The 6,738-nt window shown below is 39.9% G+C and overlaps 1 long non-coding RNA gene across 1 annotated transcript; it reads right to left on the bottom strand.

The window, feature by feature from the left end:
- Positions 1-2,925: 2,925 nt before the first annotated feature.
- On the bottom strand, positions 2,926-3,867 carry LOC125871190 (uncharacterized). Its single transcript, XR_007446979.1, has 3 exons — positions 3,802-3,867; positions 3,292-3,524; positions 2,926-3,158 (listed from the first exon to the last, which is right to left on the bottom strand). It is a non-coding gene; the product is annotated as an uncharacterized LOC125871190 (long non-coding RNA).
- Positions 3,868-6,738: the final 2,871 nt, after the last annotated feature.

Here is a 6,738-nt window from a genome sequence, read left to right as displayed (position 1 = left end):
CGCCCCAGGGATTATGGGGGGTCCTCGGGGAACGGCGCCCCTAGGATTTGGGGGGGTCCTCGGGGAACGGTGCCTCGGGGATTGGGGGTGGGTGGGTGTGGGGTCCTCGGGGCATGGTGCCCCTGGGGATGTGGGGTAGGGTGTGGGGTCCTCGGGGCACGGCTCCCCGGGGATGGGGGTAAGGGGTGTGGGGTGGGGGTGCCTCGGGGTACGCTACCTCGATGCGGGGGCCTAGAGGCATGCTACCTCGAATTGGGGGCGGGGGCCTTAGGCGGGAGTGCCTTTGAGCTCGTGGTTGAAGGTCCCTTGCCGGCCTCGATACCGGGGTTCTCTCAAGGAGGGGGACTTCAGGTTTGGAGGCCCCCAATTCCTGAGGCGCTCAAGGCGTCGCGGCATGGGGCCTAAAGAGTTCTATTTTTGATAAATTCTTTTATCATATAATGAGGTACATGTAGATCATCTCATAAAAATAGGGAGGACCCTCAATTGGTTGTTTAACAAGAATCATTTATGTTCCAAAATCTCTCTATTGTATTCAAACGAGGCTATCGTCAAAGCACAAATAAGAATTTACTATTATTGTGGTTTAGGAAAGAATATATCCTTTGTTACATCAATTTATGGATGGGTTTAACAACTATCTCTGTAGAAGATTTGAGTATTTGCCATCATTAGAGGAGCTACAAGGCAAAGGGCTGGTGTATCTGTCAAAGTAGGGGAAATAAATGCTCTTGTAGTCTATAAGAGGAATTTAAAAGGAAAGCACAAACAAAGGTGCTTTTGTCAATGTTGATATATTTGGATTTCTTTTGTCAATTGATGTACTTATTCTCGCTTCTCCTTTTCTCTGTACATACTGAAATGTGAATGATTGGAGTAAAAGCATGGAAATATGTTAGTTTACGGACCATGTGATTTACTTTCCGGCCTCCTTCTCCTTTTTAGCCTTTTTCTCTTGATATCATGTGTTAGTTCCATTGGCTTTGAATTAAATATAAAATTCTACATGCCAAAATGGTGGTATCTGCAACCTTTTGACAATACCAGTAATTCAACTAATCTAAGTGAGCCTGAGTTGTCTGGTCTTCTGCATTTGCTCACTGCATTTATCTTGTATGGTTAGTTAATTATCAGATCCCTCTATGATGAGACGGGAACTCTTGCTCAAGCTCGTACTTTAAACTTAAATGAGGAGCTGGCGCAGATTGATAACTTGATACAATCCTCTCAGACAAAACTGGCACTTTAACGTGCAATCGAATGGACTTCCTGAAATGCTCTATTGCTGGTCTTCAGTATGGAACACGTGCTAGTAATGTAGAACTTGCAGCTGCAAAGCAGTCTGCAGAGACATGACTGAGTGGACATCAATTTTTTTTCCCCAGTTCAAATTCGGACGTGGGTGGGCAAGATAATTGAACCTTCATAGACAACTGATGGTGGAAATGCAGCAGTCCAATTAGAGACAGTCGCCACCTCTAAAGATGAAAGAAACCTCAAACTATCAATAAAAGGGGGTTCAGCTTTGAGGATAGCTGCCTTATTAAGGGATGTTGGATGAAAGAACCAAATCCAGATGTCATTTTGCTTTTCTATAGGATACTTGCAATTTTTTATGCTGCTGTTCGCGAGCAAAATGAGGAGACTTGAGGCCTTAATTATGAATCAGAGTCTCCAGATGAAGTATCATTTCTTGTTGCAGCAAGAGAATTCGGTTGAGTTTTTCAAAAGAACTTAATCAAATGTTTGTGCAAGATCAAGGTAAGATCGAAGTTTCAAACCTCCAAAATTTACTCCCAAGAATTGCATTTCATTTACTTGAGGGAATACAAAATTCTAATCATTTGGACTTCACCAGCAAGAGGAAGCAAATGTCTGTTACTATTCAGCATGAAACTGGCCAGATTCTTCGCTTGATTGTGTTATTTGTTAAGTTTATTAATGTGGCCTATGAATGGTGTCTTGTTCAAATTTTAAAGTAAATGTTGTCTATTTAAAATATGCAGCATTATCTATGATAGATTAGCAAAGAAAATATCTAAAGTTCTATATATTTGTATTTCAGGTACTTTGCCTCAAGTTCGGACAAAAAATGGATGAATATCACCCATATATAACGTTGTGCTTCAGGTGGCTTCAAGAGAGCCAAGAAAATACTAACATGATAGAAGAGGAAGTGTCGTTGGAAAGTTGGGAAGGGTGAAAAGGTTTGCTGTTTCTGCAAGTTTGACATTTAGTTGTATTGACATATGGCTTCAAATGTACATTAGAAATTGAAATAGACTAGTTGATTTTCTTTCAAAGTGAAGGGTTCAAGAGAAGAAAAAGGATAAAAAGAAAATTTCCAGTCACAAACATGCAAGTGTTTATATGTAAGAATTTGTACTTTCATTTAGTTTTGTAGCGTTCGGTAAAAGAAAGAAAAGAAAAGAGTTGATTTTCCTTTTTTACTATAAATGAACTTCTATCAAATTTAGAAACTTAAATATACTTATCAAACCCTCAATATTTAAAACATGTGATGTAACACTTAAATAATGGATCCTATGAATGATTTGAGCTCATGTAATTTAAGAGATGAAAATATCACCTGCTTGCATTCATTACTAAAACGACTGTTTTAAACTGCCACAATATGAGTTTAATTCAATCAATTGCTATTCCTTTTTTAGATTCTTAATTTTAATCCATTTCTACACATGTTTAATGGTCAAAGCTTAATTATTATTTACTCTCCAATAGTATTGACACAAACATACCAGAAAGATTACTGAAACAAACCATTCATCATTTGATTGATTACAAAATTACATAAGGAGTAAATGTTTTACATTCATATTTCAAGGAATAATGTTTTACATCCATTTCAAGAAAATTAACCATATCATATTATAGAAATAATATTCGATGAGGACTCGCGTGATCTATTTTTTGGCTCTAAGGTGAATGAATGGATGCCACTTGCTTGCAATAAATGTCATGAGTGTACCCTTTGGGCGATGCTACGAGGATGAGTGGCACAAACTCTCTTCACAGTAAGTGTCATGAGTGTACTGAATCTTGCAAGAGCTTCTCCATGGCGAATAACTCCGTTGAGATTTGAGGTAAAAGCAAATGAGAGACAATAAAGTGGGAAGTCAAGCTCGGCCTTCACTACTCTGATCACCAAAACCATGTATGCATGAGACTAATCAGGAGGCGTAAAGACAACGTCAACTACTACAACAACTACTACTACTACTAAAGTGACATGACGGAATATTTGCCAGACTAGGAGTAATCTGAAACTACCTGATTCAGTCTAGGGTGCCAGGCACACTGCACAACACTGTAAGTAGGAGTTATTCTTCACACTAGCTCCAGCTTTCCTCAATCAAAGAAGCATAGCATTCCTCCAGTAATCCCATCTTTTTCAACAGACCTCCCAGTTATGAACAGTTGTTCATCAGGACTAAATGCAACAAATTATTTGGGAGATCATCAAACAGTTTCAAGGGTTCTTTCATCTGGTGCAAATCCCAAACCTATGAAGCCAAGTCAAGATTATTATACATCAGAGAAGATGAATGCCGGTGTACACACTTCGTGCCTAGTCAAACTATATCACATAAATTGAGACCGAGGAGTAATTTATGTTCCTTCTATAAAATTGGCAGATTTACTGAAATGATGTTTTGTTGAACAGGACGCCCAACCTCGTGATATTATGGGAAGGCAGTTGAAGCAGTTAACATGTTTTAATACTTAATTCAGTTATAAGTGCCCAAAATGTTATAGTCAAATTATAATAGAGGAACATACCTCAAGAATGGAAGCAGTTGGTATTTTCCATAAACCTGAAAGAGCCGACACAAAATGTTTCTCTTGCACGATGAGCACCTAAAGCAGTAAGTCTATTAGGCTAAGAGATTACATAAAAAAATTCAAGTGTCATATGCTATAGAGGTATGAGGAAAGTAGAGACTGTTGCTTGACAATTTAAACAATCTTATTATGCAACTGTCACTACTTGATTTGAAAAGGTATTTGAGAAATTGTAGCTAAAGATTTTTAAAGGGAACTTCAACATTTTCAAATTTCAAATGAATCTCTAGTGTTATGAGCAAAAGCATGAAACTTTAGCAACTGTATACAACAGCTTCTATATGCCATATATTAAAGATCTTATTTGTAAATAGATTTAATTTACTCATGAACAAAGAGTCTTATATCTTGTTTGAGTCATTCAAATTCTGTCGCCGGTATTGGACATGTGGCGGCACCTTACGTAACGTCCCCGTCGGCGGCGGCACATGGAAGAACTCCTCCCATAAATGCCCCCGTATCAACTCCAGTACCGGCGCTGTTCAAGAACACACCAACCCGATCACAATGATGGGTTTTGGGTCGGGTTCGATGTCGTTGATGGGTTGTGAAGTGAACTTGAATGAGTCAGTACATAAAGGTGGAAATGGTACGTCGTCGTTTACTTCGTTATTGATAGCTCCAGTTGGGGTGGGGGGGTTTGTGCCGTTAGGTGGATTTGGGCTTGGGCTTGGGCTAGGCGGGTTTGGGCATGGGAGTCTTGATTGGCCCATGGAGCAAGTAAGCGGCGGAGGGAATGGTGGTGACGGCGGTGAAAATGACAAGTGGCAGCTCAGTCCAACATATTAGTAATTAAGGTCATAAGACTTGCATTGAACAATTTTTAAGTTGAGATCCCAATGAGAGAAGAACTTGGGAGTAGATTTATCAATTTAGATATTTTAGAACCTAAACAATGAAAGTTATAGTTAGAACTTAGACCAAATCTCCAAAGGAAATCTTTAACATAAAAACTTTGAGGAGTATTACATTTGGAGAGAGCTCAAATCCTATGCAGTGACAATAGTATTAGTGTATAATAATCAATAAGTAGCAGTTGAACATTCACACCTAGTAAATTTGTTAATTGTGTATTAAAAGGTCGATTCTTAAAAATAAAAAATAAGCTCGATGCATAAGACATTTCTGTGTTTATACTAGATTCCTCATGAGTATGTGTGTGCCCTTGCCCAAGGATGGAGTCTGAGATCAAGGTACAGATTCATCGAATTCTTGGACTTTTGAATTCTTCACTATATTGCTTTAATGAAATCCACAACAACCTCAGACAAACAAGACTCTTTTTTCTAATCTATCAAATGAATTAAGTTACTTAGAAGGGTTTTATTTCTAACATAAGTGCACTATCAAAAATCTTATTTGTTGAGTCTCAATAATTCACTGAAAAATTCATGAGACAGTGAATCGAAGAGGACAGCTGCACTTCATAAAATTGTTCAGAGTCTTACCTAAAAGGAGCAATCAAAAGTCAATTCTCGAAAAACATTTTAGATCATTATCAAGAGTCTTCCTCGCAAATTGTTGCTCTTCCCTCGCGAATGGTTGTGAGATTTGATAAAACAACAACAGCCTTGCCAACCATCCGAACAGTAGGGTCCATCAACTCTACGAGAAACTTAACAGCACTAGCTTGAACAATGAGGGGATTGTTTTTATGAAGTAATGACTACTTACATATATTAGGCTGTTAGAGGGACAGGGATGGGAAATTATATATTGTTTGGTCATCACTGATTTGAAGTGTCTAATTCAACTGATTCACTTCTATATTTTAGCATCTATGACCATGAAAGACCAATCCAACTACATACTGTCCTTGTCCAATTATTGAAATGCAACTAATGATCACTTATATTTATACTATATGTATATAAAGTAGATTCGCTAATTATACCTATGTAGGGTCTAAGCAAAGTCTACATTAAGTTTTTGGTGCATCCTTCTTGCCCCAAAGAGAAGGCATGAGCCAGAGAAACATGGTGATATTCAATAGCCCAAATGGCGGCACACAAACTTGGAAATCAAGAGAGTAGCAGATCAACCATATTAATAAAGTCAAAATTTCTAATACCAAGCAGATCAAGAATATGAACTATAGTAATTCATGCGCTAATATCACCAGATTTCATTACATGTCCACCTTAGAAGATCAAATGTTTTTACCTTTATACACTCACATCAGTAAGATGCACATTGGTCACACCCAAAGCTCATCACTAATGATTTTATGGGTATCTGCAAGCCAGAAAAAATATTGATCCAATAAAAGTTGAGTAAAGCTTTATACATTCTGTTATCACATTAATTTACTCATTGACAGAGAGTTTTATATCTGATTTGAGCCATTCAAGTTCTAGTAATTGCAACACATGTAGTAATGATAAAAAGGACACATTCGAAATAAGAAAGAAGGTATCTTATGGAAATACAACTAAGTACACAATTAATCTAAATAAATATCATGACAAAGAAAATGCTAAAGCCTCCAGGCAGCGCAGGGCAAGGGGGCCTCAAGGAACGGTGCCTCGAGGCCCCCCGCCCCGCACCAAGGCATCGTCGTGCATCGGCCCCACCGCGCACCGAGGCACCCTCGTTCCTCAGTCCCGTCCCTCCCCGCTCCGCGGCACCATCCTGCCTCGAGGCCCCCCGTCCTAAGGCACCGTTGTTCCTCGAGGCCCCTCGCACCGCACAGACTCGAGGCACCATCGTGCCTCGAGGACCCCTGGGCCCCCCCGCCCCGAGGCACCGTCGTGCCTTATGGACCCCTGCCCCGCCTCGAGGCCACCCGCCCCTCCCCACCTCGAGGCACAGTCGTGCCTCCTCCACCCCACCCTGCCTCACGGCCCCCCTTCCCGCCCGAGGCACCGTTGTGCC

Source organism: Solanum stenotomum, chromosome 7 (genome assembly GCF_019186545.1).
Source record: "Solanum stenotomum isolate F172 chromosome 7, ASM1918654v1, whole genome shotgun sequence".
NCBI lineage: Eukaryota > Viridiplantae > Streptophyta > Magnoliopsida > Solanales > Solanaceae > Solanum > Solanum stenotomum.
This window is presented reverse-complemented; position numbering and strand designations above follow the sequence as displayed.